This window comes from Xiphophorus maculatus, chromosome 20 (genome assembly GCF_002775205.1).
Source record: "Xiphophorus maculatus strain JP 163 A chromosome 20, X_maculatus-5.0-male, whole genome shotgun sequence".
Taxonomy (NCBI): Eukaryota; Metazoa; Chordata; class Actinopteri; order Cyprinodontiformes; family Poeciliidae; genus Xiphophorus; species Xiphophorus maculatus.
In genome coordinates this window covers 14361911-14381099 of record NC_036462.1, presented here as the reverse complement: position 1 = coordinate 14381099, position 19189 = coordinate 14361911, and the positions used below count along the sequence as shown (strand labels likewise).

Genomic DNA, 19189 nt, shown 5'->3' with positions numbered 1-19189 from the left:
TGAGTAGGTGTCTGTGTTGGTAATGAGCTCACTGTCATATATGTAGAGAGAGAGTTGCTTCAACTCTGTACTGATTAAAACAAACAAAGAAAAAACACTTTTTACTGTTCAAATACACACTAGAAGTTGTTGGATTTTATGATCTGTTTGATCATTGTTCTGATTTCTGTAAACATTTAATGCCTGTCTTTGTTTACGGTTCAGACATTAGGGCTGAGCAATTTAAGGAAAACATTGAACTGTGAAACCATCGTATCATATCCAATGACCATATCATCTGTGATTAACCCTAAACTTTTCTTATTCTTCTTCTTTTCTTTAATTATCATAATATCTCCACCCAATGACATTTAGTATCTTAGTCAACTTTGTGGTTTGATGGCACTGACTTATGATATTACTGGCATCCAGGTTGTGAATGCATAGGCACATAAGACCTTACGAGATAGTTCAACCAAGTCTCATTTGTGCTTGTAATATTGTATTCAATATTGACTTTGAAAAGCTGATTGTGATTCAACATTTGTGCAGGTCTACCAGGCTTCTCTTGAGATCTTAGAACCATATGGATTGAGACAGCATGTGCAGGGTTGGTGAGATGATGAGGAAACGTAGATGCAGGAAAATGCAATTTGTTGAAAGAATTCTGTATTTTATTTTATTTTTTTCAATTCCAGGAAGTGAAACTTTGATTTTAATAATGGTATCATGGGTGACTAAACATAGTTGGATGCCCCCTGGCCCTCTTTTTATTTGAACTTTTACTTGCTCATCCATAGATTTTGGCATGCAATATTTTAATAAAACAAAAAAAGTTGTCAGACCTGCTGCACCTCCAAAGTCCCTGAATGCTCTGGTTGTTTGGTGTTACACTCCTGTGTGAGTGATTTGTTCTTGGTGATGAAGATGAAGAAAGCGGCACACAGTGGTCATCTTACTGATCCACATTTTCAAAGTATTCAATTATTCCACAGCTGAAAAGCTGACAGCAAACATGAATGTAGTTTTTTCCCCCCAAGAAATTATGCAAAATCAGGTATAAAGAGCAGTGAAAATAAAATATCAGTTTAAATTTGATTGTATTATTCATTTTTGCTCTAATAACAAAATTAAAGACACTTCTAATCAGCTTTCACATATTCTGACCCTCCTATAATATCTTAATAAATTCAGTTAAATTAATGTTTCTGATTAAAACACATCTATTTTACTTTATGAATCAAAATGAATCCAGACACCCCTAAAGTATCACTGTACTGCACTAGTTATGTGAAAATCCTTATACTAAGACAGGTACTGCTGGTGAACCTGACTTGCTTCTGTGTGGGATTCTTATTATATCACAGCATGCTGTAATCTTAATATCAATCTCAACATGTGTGGTTTACATCATTCTTTGCTTCTTGGTCTGGTGGTTTGTCTATATCTGCATACATGCTGTCTGTATTTGCATGAGTCTGTGTGTTTGTGCTCCCTATATGCACACTGCACTACTGACTCATTACTGTCCAGCTCTCTCCATTCTTTCCTGTGGAACAACAATCAGAGGCTTTTAGTGCAAAAAGCTTTAGTGAATAATTCAGGGCTGATATTATTTGCTGCGGTTGGCAGAAACAAGGCGGACCGCTAAACGCCACAAATGGATTCTTTGCATGAGATCTCACAGGGAGGCGGTGGAGGAGGAAGAGGAGGAGAGGTGTCTGTGCTGGTGGTAGAGTATGGCCCCAGCAGTGGGGAGGGAAGCACTCTGTGATTCACTAATTGGTTTAGACATTTCCTAGTAAGACACTCCCAGTTTGGGTGGACCTGCTTCATGCCTGTCTGCAGTCTGAGTTTATAAAGGCAAACTGACATCCCACAGCCTCGCTCATGAGCCGGCCTTCAAGAAATCGGGTGAGTTTGAGGACAGGGTTGCACTCTGCCAATGTGTCGAGTGTGATCGTTCGCGTGTCTGCTTTTGTGTACGAAGTTATTTTCTGTGCGTGTGGCCTGCATGCAGCCAAGCCTGAAGTCTCCTGATTTTATACCTTCTGCTTGATTCATGCAAAGCCAGTTTATGAGGAAAAAAAAAGAAATTTTCTGACCAGAGATTGACTTTGTGATATCAGGATAGCGTCAGCGACGAGACAAACATTTTATCTCTTGTTGGATGCTTAAAAACTGCAGCATTGTTTTTCTTGCCAGTTTAAGTAGCACGCTTAATGACTAACAGGAAGTTAATTTTGTGTTTTAAAAATTAAAATCTTAGTTTTAAACAGGATTTTACATTCAATCTCACTGGGGCTATGTGAGATCATTGCCTCAATGCAGAGAAAGTGCTTTCCATTTAGCATTTTTTGTTAGCAGGCATTTAAAGGATCAATATAGTCTGGCGTTTAAGACGCTGTACATTTCAAACCAGCACTGCAGTTTAGTTTGAAGTTAAGAATTAAGAAGATATTATTCATTATAACCTTAAATTTCTGACAAGTTATTGAAATCTGACTGTTGTCCCAAGTAGGTTTAGATGATTTGTTTTTATTATAGAGATTATCTTGCAGAATATATAACAAAAAGAAAGTTTGCATGTTTTTAAGTCGGTTTTTGTTTAAATTGAAAATATATTACTTAATTAAAAGCATATTACTCTTTAGTATAATTTGAAGAAACAAAACATTTTGTATCATTTACATGCTGTATATTTGAATGTTTTTGAATGTTTTCTGACAATACATCATTATATGTATTATCATACAAAATAATAGTGTATGACTGTACTGTTGTTGTTATGATACCCCACCTCTACTGAAGCAGAGGTTTTGTTGTCAGTGCTTTCTGGTGGATTTGGTATTAAGTTGCATTCTTTTATTTATCGTGAAGCAAACGCAGTGCTGCCCTCTGTTGATTGACTTCAGGTAAATACTGTTTTTAGAGGCAAATTATGGAGGGAATCAGGGAATGGCTTTAACAATGTAGATTATATTGATTTGTTACACACAGAGTGGTTGATTTCAAGGGTTGATTTTGTGTAATTTTGATGGTTATGACTTTACACTTAATGAAAATCAAAAATTATGCTTCTGAGAAAATGTAAATATGACATTAGACCAATAAAAATAACTCTTAGTGGAGAAGGTGACAATCGTGTAACTCTGCAGAGATGAAGGTTGCTTTAATGGAGGCTGACTGCATTGTTGCCTCCGGTGTCTCTCCTCTTCCTCCTGACAGTCCTCCTCTATTCCCTGTGAGATTCAGGTGAGGCCAGTTCAGCGCAGCGATACCATGGTCAATAAAGCAGGTTTTGGTCCCGCGGATGCCAAGTTCTGCTGAAAAATGAAATCAGCATCTTCATAAAAACTTGTCAGCAGAGAGAAGCATAAAGAGCCCTGAAATGTCCTGGTTGACAGCAGTGCTGACTGTAGACTTGATAAAACTCAGTGGACCATCAGCAGCAGATGACACGACACCCCAAATTATCTCCGCCTGTGGAAAGTTCACACTGGACTTTGAGCAGTTTGGATTCTGTACTTCTTCACTCTCCCTCCAGACGCTCAGACCCTGATTTTCAAGTGAAATGTAAAATTTACTTTCATCTAAATGGATGATTTTGAATTACCGAGCAACAACTTAGCCATTTTTCTTCTTATCCTAGGTAAGACACTTCTGATGTTATCTCTAGTTCAGGAGTTGCTTCACACAGTGACAGTTGTTGCCTTTGTCCTCCATTCTCATGGCTCTTCATATTCCTGCTGCTTGTATGCTTTTTTTCTGCCATAGTTTTTCCTTCCACCAACCTCTATGCTTGAATACAGGTCTGTGAACTGCAGCTTCTTTATCAACTACCTTTTGTGTATTACCTTGTTCGTACAGGGTGCGAGTGACTGTCAGCGTGAGCAAGTGTGGTTGTGACACCTAACATAACATGGTTAATTTTATTGGTTTGATGTTGTAAAATTTTCTGAGAAGCAAAATTTTGGTTGGTCATTAGATTTAAACCATAATCATCAAAGTTAGCAGAAATAGTGGAATTTATTTTAATTGAAAGACTGAAATACGTTTACTTTTCTGACTGCCTTTTTTTCTTTATACACCTGTACATGTTTGTTTGGCGCACCGATTGATGTTGTTTCGGCGCGTGGAGACCTCTTAAAAACCGTCATTGTGCATTCTTGGAGAATTTTGTAACTTGAATCCAAAATCAGAAAAATCAGAAAAGCAGGAATGTGGCCCTCATTTTGCCCGGTGCATGTATGAATGCCGCTCCTTTGCAGTCAGCATGTGTCCTTTTTTCGTCCTACTCTTTAATCACCAGCAAGTCGGTCACCTGGATGCTCCCTCTCAGTGTAACCCTGCCAATGCGTACCTGTAAGGGGAGGGTGTTGCTGGGTTTTGTTGCGCGACTCTGATTACAGGATGCATGGCCGTGTGCTGCCCCAAGCAGGAGAGCTTTTTTTTTTTTTTTTTTTAACATGGGAGCAGGTGCTATTTAAGGAGGTGACTGTCCCCTGCCAGCTCCTCGCTTCATCCGTGTCACTACTTTACTTTTCACTGCACGGTTCAACCCAGCATCCCAACAAAGTGGAGGAAGAGGAGGAGGGAGCATGTTTTCAGGAGGGTATGCTGGTGGTCCCCGAGGGGTCCCCATCAAGCTCAAGTCCAGTCATTGTCCTCCTGAAAATCCTCAGATCCCCAAACCACCAGCGCCAAGCAGCGGTGTTCGGAAGAGCAGCAGCAGCGGCAGCGGCAAGATGTTGTCTATGTCCTACAGCGAGAGCATCCGGAGCGGGATCAACCGCTACCACTCAGACCAGGGGCTCAACCAGCCACCGTCCCGGCCCACCGACCAGGTGGAGCTGCAGAGGCTGCGGGAGCAGAGGATCGCTGCTCAGATTAAGAACATGGAAGACTTTCTGAAGATGAATGGCTTAGCGCTGGAGGAGTGTGTGTCTTTTCAGACAGGCATGAAGTACAGGTAAGAGAGAGGCAGAGTGGGACCGGCTCAAGATGCTCTGTGGATCGGGACAGGGACAAGGGGGTTATGGCTGAAGAGATCTCAGCCTGAGGGGGTCTCCTGAACAGGTGTGGGCAGTTTTTAGTGTGACTTTGGGGATATTTTCCATTCAACTCAGACTTGTTGATTTATATTCCAGTAATTATTTTTGAACTGAAGCTGAAGTAACTGTTTATCCATCAAGTTATTCTTGGTAATATCACCTTAGCTGTGCTGTTTCCTCTGATCAGACCGCTCTCATGCAGAGGTACCGTTCCCCAGGTTTTATTTTCATCATCTAGGTCGGTGGCATATTTGCTCAACTGCATGGGAAGGACAGAACGCTCCGTAAGGATTTACCTGGCCCCGTAAATTCTTCTTCTTCCCTTCATCACAAAGTCTTTCTTCTTTGTTGATCTGTGCTTTACCACCCAATATTCAGAGGTTTCTTCCGGGAAAACATTTACGAGCGCACTATACTGCATTATAATTCACATTTTTTAAAGGTCAGAAGTTCCACAACTCAAAACGTCTATAAATAAGTATTTGTATAAGTAATCATTTTCAGAAAAATGTAAATAAATTAAATAAACAAATAAATATAAGTTTTATTATAAAAATGATTGTAAATTAATTGTTTAAATGACTGATTAGTAATTATTCTCCTTTTAATTGTAATAATTTCTAAACTTGTAGTTATTATATGTTGAAAGCATATCTAATTATTTCTTGTCATAGTTTTGTGTTATGGCTTATCACAAATTAATTTTCTGTTCTTTTTGATAGGTGAGACCAACTATAGGTAATTTTAAAAAATATATGTTTTATGATGAACTGTCAACATTTTTTATTAGTTAATTAATCTTAATTTTACTTAAAAGATCAAATACTGAATTCTTATTTAATAATTGATTTGATATTCTCCATCACAGATGTTCTGCCTTGTCTTGCACTGTATAACCAGAAAAAAATTACTTATGTTAAAAACTTAAGTATAATGGTGAATATGTAACCTGCATGTATGCAAGACTCCAATAACTAATCTTTAATATGTAAAGTTTTAGACATAAACTTTACTATGTGGTCTAAAGTATTGCAGTAGAAACATTTCAAAAGTTTCTGAATGCTAAGTTCAAATGTGGTGTAAAACTTTAATTTGTAAGTTTTTTCTTCCCCTACTTTTATTTCTAATATTTTAAGCTATTATGTGGGCATGATTTAAAATACTGATATCAAGACGGTAAAGAAGCTGTGTTTTTTTTCCTGGGCTGTTGACCTGACTGAGCATCAGGCAGAGCATCTGCTGTGTTGGCTGATGACCGGCCTGTTTAACTGATGTTGTTATTGTTGTGGACATGGATAGTTTCCATCACACAAAGGCTCAGCTGCTGTTGCTTTTCACTCAGACCAGCGACTAGAACACTGGTACAGCTGGCAGCTCTTATTCAGTGTTGCTGTCCCCTTCAGGACGCGTCTCATGTAAAGCCCACTTGCTGGTCCATGAGCAGTTTTCTGCTCAGCTTAGAAATTTTCCCAAGTCTCTGGATAACCATTTGTGATTTTTGTTAGTTTCTGTTGTGTTTAATGAACTCAAAGTATCTCTTACCAGTCAGCTGATTTGAGAGAGGACCTCTTCCAGGATGCCTTGTACTGCAATCATCCTCGCTTCTGTAATTAGGACTGCAACCTGGTCAGCAAGTACATGGCACCTCTGACTCAGCCTCATCATTATTTCAGCTGTGTGGTCAGGAAGAGAGGCTCACTTCCATTTACTTTAACCACAGTTTCAAACATGTACTGGCTGGAGTGTGTTGTTTCATATGCTCATGGTCACTAATGGCTCTGCGGCCACATATTTTAGCACAAATATCTAAACAAATACATCTGCTTTGAGAAAAATGCATAGTTTTTTTGAGGCTCCTGCTTTATTTGGCAAAGAATAGCAATAATATTTTAAGTTTATTGATATTACATCAGGCAGGATAAGCATTTTTTATTCAAACCTATTTCAACCTTTTGTAATTGTTTTATTATTACTGTGCATCCATTATATTTCAACTTCCTGGGAACAGCAATACATTTCGAAAGTGCAGGGGAGAAGGTAAAGGAGACGACTTGAGTTCACCGAGACAGGAAGCTTCGTGTCTCCTGCTCTATTAGGAGGACTGAGGCAGTATAGAATGACTTAATGCTAATGGACGTAGTAATGACATCCATTTAGGTCAGAGGTGTCAAACTCTTTTTATTGAGAGTAGCTGTGGGGGGTAGAAAGTTACAGACAAAAGGTTAATGGTCAAAATTCACCTGTGTTTATTGTCAAAGAGCATAAATTAATGTTTTCAGATGTCTAATGTCAAGATATTCATGCAGAAATATGAGCCTGACTTGAAACATTGTATATTGAAGTCAGACATTTTTTTTACTGGTCATAGTCTCAAAAATCACTAATCTTGTTGGCAGTTTTTGAATAACGTTTGTCGTTATCTTTTGTGTTGCTATGTGTTTCTCATAACTGGCTTTTTGCTTGTCTGAGATCAGACTCTGAGTTGTGGATTTTAATAGGACTTCATAAAGCTGTACATCAGTGAGGCAACTTGTGTGATATTTTGATAATACTCATCGGTGTGACTATGGCAATAAATACGTCCAGTTTACTTTTGTAGTTTTCAGACTTCACTCTAGTTCTGGTCTTTTTCAGTAATGGGTTTGACTTGTGGTGATGGTGAAAAAGGTGTGACAGAATATGAACTAACAAGGCTGACATAACTGGCTCCAAAACAAATTTGTTGTTTTGGTGGTTTGTGTTGAACTCCAACACAGCTTTGTTTATGCTACTATTTGTTTCTTAAATAGTTGGAAGGATTAATAACAGCTTCAAACACTAGCAGCATTTACAAATCTGCAAAAAGTTGAAGAATGACAAACGCTGGGAGTTACCAGCATCTAGGTGGATGCTGACCAATAAGACTTTAGCATTAGCATGCATTTATTCCAAACTTTACTTAAAATAATAACTCATCTTAATTGAATGTAAGTTGGGAGATGAAATTACTTTTGTACTTTTGAATCATTATCCACTAGCATTACCGTTTTTTTTTTCTTTTTAGTTTGTTAGTTTTACACAACATATAAATGGATACACACCTTTCAAAAAGTTGCACTTTTGCTTCACGAGTCTGACCTTAAATGAAGCACATGTGACCTCCAAGGCTTTAGATTTTGCTCCAGGATTATTTGTGATGTTCTGGATGAGTCTTCATTGTGACTGATGTTGAACACTCCTGAAAAGGTTCATCATCGCTCCATGTTTTCTCCATTTCTGGATAGTGGCCCTCACTGTGGTTCACTGCAGTGCCAAAACTTTAGTTATAATCACCCACACTGATGTCAGTGAATGTTTCTTATCTGTTCTTGAGTTGTTTTACATTGGCACATTATGTGTCACTTCTTGAGATATTATAGTCTACTTCATGATATCAGACAGGTCATATTGAGGTAATTTCTTTATTCTGCAAGTCAGTCATCAATCAGGCCTGGATTAAATAAGGATTAAAGAAGGATGGTGATTTATTTTTGATGGGTGGATGGATCGATAGAGTTATTGCAGCATCAAAGTCTGCAATAACACACATAAAAACAAAAGAATAAAAAGAACAATCATAAAAGAACAATCAATAAAACAATCAATAAAATAAAAATATTTATGGGTTGCTCTTTTGATTGCTTTTTCTTTATTAAATGAAAACATCATTATAACTTTATACAGTTTTACTTGTCTGATGTCAAACTTTGTTTTATGATCAAAAACATTCAAGACAGAATACACAACATAGAAAACAAATCTGTAAGGAAGCAAATACTTTTTCACAGCATTTCTATTTACATAAACAATTAATTTGTTTTAGCTTGCCACCTGCATAATCAACATAAGGTTTTATAATATTACTTATGCTGTCAGAATCGTTTTTCATTCAAGGTATCCTATAGTCAAAATATTTGTGTTTTTTTTTTTTTTTTTTTACCAACCCTACACTGAAAGATTTGCCTGTAAGGATGCACTAACTGATCTATTCCACTGGGTGGTGCAACTGCTCCACTGAAGCAGCTAAACAGCCAGGAGTAAATCATCCAAGTGCCCCCCACTGCTTTTAATGATATAATGCAGTCATTGAGAGCATCTTTGCACTCCTACACTACACAAAATTTGGTCAGATTACTGTTGCTTTTTTTCAGATCTTTCACATGAGCATAGCTTTTTATTGAAAGCAGGACAGGAAATGAGTAAAGCTGTTTAATATACCACCAATCATAAAATGGGATTGTATGGAGAGGCTACTGCTGTTCAACTATGTGCCGTTGCTTTGGAGTATGATTCAAATGTTATTACTTTTATGTTTTTTATGCTCTGGGACGCTTCACGTTATTATTATTAGTAGGTCTGTAGAATGTATTTCTTTCTGGGCTACTGTGACGTTGCTGTGCAGGCAATCCCCTACTCGTGAGCTAAATTTAGCAGCCAGTACGTATCTCCAGCTGCAGCTGGATACAGCCGAACGGGCTGCATGTTAACTCGTTCAAACCTGAGGGATTCTCTAACCAAGGAAATCACAATACTTTTGTTTTGTGCAAGGCCTCAGTAGCTCAACCTGTACATCCACAAGTTATCTGCCTCCATACTCTGGATCTCTGATGAGCCCAGCACAGTCATCTGATGATGATGCTAAGGGGTCTGGAGTGATATAGATTTGGTGTTTCAGTGGTGACGTCTAAAGTTGCTCTAAGAGCTAACTCTGATTGGCCTGGTCTGACAGCTTGTCAAAATGTTCTAGTCAGAACCCTAGCGTGGGCATGAGAGGTGGAAATGCCAGAGATTACACAATTCAGCTTATTGCATTTCCATATAAACAGTCTTATGTGGCAGCTTAAGTTAGTAACCAAAATTTCTAACTTAAACTATTACTGGAGTTTTTTTTTTTTTTTTTTTAAAAGATGTTTGACTTTAACTTGTACATATATTTCTGCCTCGGATCAGATAAGTGGCACAGAAGTGATTAGTGATTGCTTCAGTTCCTGCAGCCTCTTAAATGTCTAAAGTCTCTAAAGTTATAACTAATTCATAAAAGGAATTTTTGTTCAAAGCCTGAATAAAAGAATAGTTCTCACCTAAAGTGACTTATGCAGCTTTTGGTTCTTCACAAAACAACCCTTTCATTGGAATGGCTCTCAGTGCTTTGCGAAAACATATGGATGCCTTTTTACTTTTTCACATTTTTCTACATTACACCCTTTGCAGTGCTTCTTTTTGGTGGAAGGAGAGTTTCTGTGAACTTAGATATGCTTTGGTCTAAATCATCTCATTGTAGCTCTGGTTGCATGCTTAATGGTGGCTTGTTGGAAGATGAACTTTGACACCAATCCAGGTTTTTTGGAATCTTGGTTTTCTTCCAGGATTGCTCTGTGTTTGGCTGAACTCATCTTACCATCAAATGTTTGTTCACTAAAGATCTCTAACAAACCTCTGAGGCCTTCACAAAAGAGCTGCTGTTTATACTCAGCTTAATTCATTGTTTCCCAACCCTGGTCCTCAATTCACACTGCCCTGCATGTTTTAGGTATTTCCTTGCTTCAGTCCAGCTGATTTCAATTGATGACTGATTAGCAGGCGTTTGTTGAACTGCAATCAGTTGAATCAGGCACATTAAAGCAGGGAAACCTCTACAACATGTAGGACAGTGTGCCTTGAGGACCTGCGTGGAGAAACACTCCACAGATGGACTAAATCTACTGATATAGTGGCTTATTATGACAGTTCATTGCTCTGGATCTTATTTAGGAGTATAGCATCAAAGGGAAAGATGCTAAACCCAAATGTAGGGTTTAACCAAACAAAATCTGGTTTTACAAATCAGATTTTGATTTGGAAAACCATTGGAAAACCATCCATCACTAAGGTAGTACATACAGTTATGTATGCACTATGCATATGTTTATGCTGTAATTTGTGTCTTTAATCTTCAATGAAATAAATTGATGTTTGTGGCTGTAATGTGACAACACTATGTGACAATACTTCCATAGGGACTGTATCAGCTGCACTTTTCCATTGCTGATACAAACAGATTGTTAATAAAGGTAACAGAACATCTGGAAATATGTTATCTCCTATTTTCCAGTTGCATAATTGTGCCTTCTTGTTATAAAGCCCTTTTTCAGAACTTAATATTAATGGCATTAGAAAGGTTTAGACATTTTTAAATATTGCATTACTCTTTTATACAAAAAGGGCTACAAATATCTGAGGGAATCTCTGTCCCATGTTTGCTATTCATAGCAGACATTTCAAAATTCCTTTACTCTTTACCTAATCTGATTTTGCAGCTGTGATGGTACGCCTTACATATCAGGCTCTTGTGATCCTCAGCAGTGGAAAATGCTAAACTTATTGATCAGGAACAGGAAGATGAACATCCTGCAGCTGTTCAGCATTTTTCTCTTGTACGTTTCGCTGAGAATTTTACATTTGTGTTTGTAATTTGGCTTTAACGATCTGAAACAATAATAAATCCTGTGCGCAGCTCGTCTGATCTTTTTATTTTTATTTTCCAACAAGTTTTAAAGGAATGACTAAATGTTTCTGGGTCTGATCGAGTCTGATTGCATCAGCCCAACATGTGCTGTTGCCTTCTAAATAATGGAAAGCATGTCTGAAAGAGGCTGCAGTGTCTGCCTTATTTGCTTCCAGAACCTTGTAGATGCTAAAATTTTACTCTGAGCATTATTATGTTCAAAACTTACTCTTTTTCCATACAAAATGAGCTTTCTATTGTACTTAATATGTTGCATTAGTGTTAAATGTCCTCTAAGCTATAGTAGAGGAGTTACAAATGTAACTCCTCTACTAGTGTAACTTAAATGTTATACTTGTGTTTCTGAGGCTGTGCAGTTAAAAAATACTTAACTGAAGTGTTTATTATCTGAAGAAATCCCTCTGAGGCTTTTCAGAGTTTTCTGTGGTTTTGTGGGCGCTGCACATTTATTGCAGGGGAAAATTTTCAGTTTCACAGTCGACTGGTCTTCCAGAATTGCAGCTAAACTGGGTCTTCATTTTAACACAGGTGCTGTTGTGATAAAAACCCGGGACTATTTCAAATTGTGTTCGAGTGATTGTGTCTAATAAACCAATAAGGAATGTTTATTTTTATTGTGCTTTTTGTCAAGGTTTTTTCCTTGCATACCATTGAGAAACTGTGATATAGTCACATCTATGCGGCCATGTTACAGCTGCCTTGTTTCTGTGGTCTGCCAGAAGAGATCATTCGGCAACTCTGAATAAATCAGAACCTTTTGTGTGATAGAATCAGTTTAACCCAGGTGAGCGTAGATTAAATAAGTCACTGTAAAATATCTTGTGTGAATTTATCGGTGTAAATATTATTTGTGATTCCCACACTTCTGGTCATGGCATATTGGGTCGCCTCATCTTTCCGCTGTGGTGCTCCGTGCGATGGAAAACACTTGTGCCTTGCAGAGAAACTCTGTGCGAACGTTTCCCTTTGCTTTGACAAATGCACACAGGCAGGCGGGAGAGTTCGCTTTGAACAGGACACATTATTCTTTCTCCTCCTCTCATTCTTCCTTTTTCTTCCTCTTCAGATTAGTGAGTGTGCACCCTGCGGCCGTGCAAATCAGGCCTGTGTGATTTAAGCATACTTTGTTGTTCAAATCACGATCCAAAAGTATGAATTTATTTCTGTACTTCACCACTCTGTAGATAGTGTTGCTTATCCAAAAGTCCCTGTAATTTCATATCTAAAATGAAGGAATTTACTAATCTCAACACAGAAACCCTGATCAGAATCTTATTACATAAGGGTAGGGGTTCCCTATTCTACTCGTATTTGATTGCCTCAGCTCTCTTGCTCCGTTGGATTCGTAAGTGGGGACATCTGAAGAGCCCGCTCCTCCTGAGCCCTGCTGTCTGCAGGGAATCTGTCATGCTCACTGGAGAGTTAAGAGTTGCAACGCTCACTCTCAACAGATGTGACCTGAGACTCTCCCCGCTACTGTTTCCGCAGGAATTCCCAGAGTAATTAAAGAACCGCACTGAATTTTCAACATTTATGGGATTATTTAAATCTCAATCCAGCTCCTCCAGATTACAATTACTAAGGTTGCATTGGTTAACTTTCCGGCAATATTAGCCTCAGCTGAATTTTATTAGAGTTCATAAATCAGTCTCATCACTGCTGAAAAAAATCTAATTTAAGAATGACTCATTTTCATTTTCAGGAAGCAATCTCTATTAAATGAATAATGAAGAGATTTAAGATTTTTTTTTTTTAGATTTAAAGTCTATGACTTAAACACATTCACATGTTCAATATAAGAAAACCAAACAATGCAACTACCGTCTATGTACTATTAATTAACTACCACAAAATGATTCACGAGCAAACACAGAAATGGTTTGTTACCTAAGTTTTATTACAATCCATTGAATACTAGGCAGGCTAACAGGGACATTTTGACACATTACTATTGAAATTTTTAAATGTATGATCAATAATGAAATATTTTAAAGTTTCTGGATTTTAATAAATAAGTAAAAAATATAAACAGACAAATAAAACATATATTTTTGTCCTGCAATAATTAGATTCTCAAGAGTGACGGTGCTGTCAGCACTAAGGACTGCTTAGATGAAGCCTTCAGATGCATAAAAACAAACATTACCCCGTCTGTCGATCAACACTGTCAGTCTGTCTGACCTCAAATCTCTTTCCATTAACTCAGTTAAGCCCCTTCACCCACTCTTGCACCCACTCCCTCCTCTGACTGAACACCACTGCAGCATCTCAAGCATGCTATTCTTTAAGCGAGTTACTCAAATCCTCACAAATGCTGGTGAGCCAAACTCTCTGTAAATTTTATTTAAATAGCTATTGGACAGCTGGGTGACAGTTATAAGTGGGGCAGCTGTGGCTATTTTTTGTGGTCTGCAAATTTAACAGTCGTTAACAGTTACATTTGTACCAAGGAAGAGGTCTAGTTACACTTTAAGGAAGTTGTTTATGTGAATTAATAATCAAAGCAAGATAAATATAAGAAGTCTGTTAAAAAGCCAGGTTGTTGTGATATAAGGAAATCCCCTTTTTTGTACTAAAAATCCTGTAAAACCCAATTAAACTTCAAACTATTCTGCTGTATCCTGATTATTTTAATGCTCTACTGAAGCCCTCTTTAGTCCAGTTTCACTATTCAGACTTAATGTACTCGAACTTGCAATCTTCTTTTGTAAATCTTAATATTATGTAATGAACTGGTGCTTCCTGGTATTTGCTTGTTAGCAGTGGATCCAAATTATATACTTTTACCAACATAACAGTCAGGAGAAGGGTGCAAAGACATCTATGCTACTGTATGTACCATGGCACAATGACATGACAGGAATTTCTGACAAGAACTCATTGCTTTCTAAACATGGCAATAATCTGCTTTCCCCCCTTTTTTCTGTAATAAAGAAAAGTGTCACAAGAAAGAATGTTTTTCTTTATCAAAGGTTGGCTAACATCTCCCTAAATTCCCACATTTTCAAAACTCATGTTTGGCACAAAAATAGCAATAGCATCTCTAAAAGAACACCATACCCACAGTCAAACGTGGTAGTGGCAGCTTCATACTGTTTTCTTTTTTTCCTAATTGAGCTATGTTTTTTGTCAAATATGTCAGGTTTTGATGTGAGTCTAAGACCACATCAAAAATAAAACAATTATACCAAATAGGACATTTCTTTTTTTAACAAATTGTATACTTTGAAATGACCTAAGAAGAACGAACTCTGAATGAAATTTTAGGATCGATCTGAGGGTGACTGTGGAGAAAAATGCCATCAGAAACTACAATATTGTGAGAACTTCCCTCACCTCACATTAGTGCCCCTCCCTGTGGAGGAAATGTAGCAGTCGTTAACTCGGGCAGTGTTAGCCTCACAGCACCCTGCAGCTCCCTTGGAGGCCAGTTTATGTGCCAGATCCAACTAGAATGAGGTACAGAGACTCTGTCTTTTTGGCACATACTCAATCTGATAATGAATGTCAAATTTAAAAGTCCTTGCCTTTCAGTAAGTCAGGACATTGTTTGAATTGTGCTTTGGCTCTCTATATTGAACTCTTATATTAGGAGCTAATACTGCAGTTGTGGTGGAGGATGAGTTTTCGTGATGGTACCTAAAAGTAGTTCTGTGCGCAGTAGAGTCTCTCAGGAGCCTTTGATTAAAGCAGTAGTCTTCTCCTCTCTTCCGATGTGTTTCCAAGCTGCAGTATGTAGGCGGTGTGGCAGAGGTCACTTGTATTGAGCTGAAAGTCCTGTACAACCAGAACAACTCTCGGGGCCTCATTATGGCTTGGTATCATTGATGGCTTGAGCCTTTTCCTGACCGGTCCTACAAGGAGAAACAGAGCAAAAGCAATACTTTAGATTTTAGTAGTGACTAGATGTTCAGAAACTTTGTACCTTTTTGTCTTCAGCAGGGGGTAATAAGGAAAGTTTATCAAAACTGATGTTTCTCCACTGCAGTGCTATTTATTTATTTTCTGTTCGTGTTTTTCATCTTTATGTTGGTCTGTAAACTCCCAAAAAGAGTACTTTTGATTACGATTGATTTTACTCAACTTCAGATCTGAACAGGGAAAAAGTTTTGCTGCAAATTTTCTTTTTCTCTCATCTCAACCCCCCACAGATAGAATCAGATGAAGAAATCCTATCAGCCCTCAACACTCACACTGAAAGAAAGGTCTGAGGGATTTTAGAGGATCAGTAGATTTTTAGATAACTAGATGTCAGACATTTGATTAGAGAAGAGACAAAGATTCTGGCTCATAGGTGGGAGATGATTTACTAACCAGCTAATGAGGTTATTTATTGGACCTAACAGGATGGGGTGTTTATGAAAAATAAAACAGTGCTTTATTGACTGTAGTGCAACACGTGTCACCTTCTAAGCACAATATCACAAATTAAAGATTTGATAGCAGCATTTGATGGATTCTTATTTCTGGTTCTGCATCCGTTACGATTGATTTATCCCATGACAAAGATGGGAAGGAAATTAATTCTGGACGTTCACTGACATATTTTAAAGAACGAGCACAAAGCGGCTTGAAGCTCAGGCCAGCATTTGTTCAATAAAACTGCTGAGAAAATAAATCCCTGCTACAGCGTTGCCTGAAAAACGGAGCGGATAATAAAAGTAAGCATTTGTAAAAATTGACTTCGATTCTGGCTTGGTTGTAAGGAAACGTGGCCTTGACTCTCTAGTATGTTTTTGAAAGTGAAAGGTTTTGAGAAAAATGAAAAGCTGTTTCAGAATAATGGTATCAGAGATGAAATAAACAAGGACAAACAACTTGAATTATTCTACAAATTATAAAACTAATTTCAATTTCTGTTAATATTGATTCTATTGAAAGAAAAAGTTTTAGGAAAAGGAAGTATTCTTTCAAAATAACAAAGTTGATTCAAATTTAAGACATTCTGAAGAGTTTGAGGTTGTCTTAACTAAAAGGAAAATATATAATCAGTTTTTTGATGTTGAAAAGAACAATATTCTTATAAGAAAGACTTTGACATAGCAGCCATAAATACAAAGTATATAAGCATGTAAACATCAGATTTTTTTAGATCCTGGAACATCACAATTCTGGAATATGAGTTTGTTTTGTCTAGGCCAGTGGTTCTATATGGATATGTTGAATGGACCTAAAGAAAGAAAATAGTCGTAGATGAAAGATTGAACAGATCTCCAATTCATCCGGGACAAAATATTATATTTCTGTTAAAGAAAAAGAGTTTAAGGAATTTTCAGATTATTTTTTTTACCAGATTTTTCCACAGGAAACTTGTAAACCTGAAATTGTGTTTTTCCTCAAGAGAAGGAATCATGGCATCATTCAGTGATGATCTTTTCTCTTTATTTTCTTTCTGTCCATAGTTTGTTCATTGGGATGAGCATATTTTCCTGCACTCTGTTCGCATGTGCTTCATAATCTGTTAATAGCTTCTTTTGTATTTATTAATTATGAACCCTAGTTGCATGTGGTGTCCTGCAGTTCATTAATCATTTTTTCTGGACCGGTAAATTTTGATTTGCAGTGCAGCTGCGGGAACAAATCAACTGTACAAAATACCAAAGAGAGCCATGTGTTATAAAAGTTTCTTCATTTAGCTGATGGATTACTTGACTGTTTCATAATGTTTGCTTGAATCGATTTGAGTGCCCATCAATAAATCTGCTGAATTTCTAGCGGAGACGAATAAAATCATATTGTCTCTGCAACTATAAATGAGATGGAGGAAGAAAATGATTCAACCCTAATGTGTATCATTAAAACGGCTCTCATATTTTTCAAACGTACTTACCTTTATTAGATGTTTAGACATTGACATATTTCCACATCTTAGAGTGTGCTTTTTGTCAGGCTTGTTACGAGAATGGTGGACTTCACAGGGTTTACACTCTGTCTCTTCAGCCTTTGCTCTTCTCTCTGGCCCTGCCAACTTCTCTGCTTTTATCCCAAGTCACGACTCTTTGGGGGCTCCGGAGCAGAGAAGTGTAAATTGAAGGATCAGTTTTCCACGGCATCAGTGGTAAATGTATTGAGCAGACCTGAATGAAATGACACGGATGTTTCTGCGAGTGCCTCCAAATTGGTTCCTCATGCCTAAAAGTAAGAGACGTGACCCTGCAAAGATGATTATCGATCCTTTCTGTGTTTTACTTTTTTCTGCTGCTAATTTCCAAACATGCTCTTATTTGTGCACAAGGCCCAAAGGTGACACGCTCTGTTCTAAAATCACGAGATAATTACTAAAACTGTATCAAAGTCATTGTTGTGCAAGTTAACCCTTAACAAAATTGTTTCTAAGTTCAATTCAAACAGGTTAAACCGGTACTAATTTATGTTCATAGAAATGTTGAACTGGTTTTTGCTCATTCATAATTTATTTCCATAATATAGGCTGAAAATCTATATATGTCATGACTTCATGCATCTATTAGTAAATTGATTTGTAAAGGAGCTTGAACTTGACTTGATCATCATGTAGAGTTTACAACCTGTTTGTTTATAGACTATTTACATATTTTTATTCCTCTCCTTTCGTCGCTTTAACTGAGTTCAAACCAATACATGTTCTATTTCTGTTTAAGCACATCAGTCGACAAAATTGTCACTCATATTAATTAAACGACACATCTTATCTCTGCTGTAGCCGCCTGCAAACTCACACCCTCATTCCCTGTCTGCAGCAGGCTCCCACGCAATAACAGAACCAGGGAATGCAGAAACTTCTCAGCTTAATCGATGGCTAGAGCAAGTGTCGTCAGTTTAATGTTTACGTGGAGGCAGAGGCATACTCTTATCAATAACGCACCCGACAAACACAGATATGTGCTTGTAAATCGCCTGTAAGGAGAAATGCTGCAACTCCTTTTCTGCATATAGATGCTAAAGTTTGTTCTAAGTTTCAGTTTAGCGTAACCGTCCTCCAATAGAGCAGCAGTTTGTAATGCTTGACTCAGTTTATGTTTTTCACGTAATAAAAAGTGTCTTTTGTTATTAAATTATTACTTAGATGACAAATTATTTAACAACATAATTACTAATGTTATATGTTTGTTACACATTTCACCTTTTGTAGAAATCTACATATTCCCACCATAATGATTCATAGTGAAACTATGGTAAGCTTTGCAAAAGGATCTTTTGAGCTATTCCGAGCCGCCAGACTGCTTTTCCACACTACGTCTGACAGAAATCCTATTTCACTTCAATTAAACCTCCTTTCCCCCCTCAGGGTTCTATTTAAGTCCAGGAAACCAAAAGGTTGTAGCTTCAACAATAGGTGGCAACCTCCCCGTTGCTCTATTCCTTTGATGGAGCTCACTAAACTGTACATGTCTGCTCCTGATGTCATCGCTTTTAATTATCTCCTTGGCAGGCTAGCTGGCCTGTTTAGATAAGCTCCAGTATTATATTACTGTTAGTGAGACTCATCTGTTGTCCTATTCATATGAGATGACTTACTTATCGTAAAATGAATTTTCAATGACAATTGAGTCTACAAGTTAGCCTCTGGATCTTAATTTTTTTTCACCCTAATTATTTAATTTACGATCAAACGAAATACATGAATGCATGAAATTTGTTTTAGACCTAGTAA

At 37.5% G+C, this 19189-nt stretch overlaps 1 protein-coding gene across 4 annotated transcripts in view; it reads left to right on the top strand.

Moving 5' to 3' along the window:
* The window catches only part of LOC102227926 (voltage-gated potassium channel subunit beta-2), a 94899-nt gene that overhangs the window by 38345 nt on the left and 37365 nt on the right, over positions 1-19189 (top strand). The window lies entirely within an intron of this gene.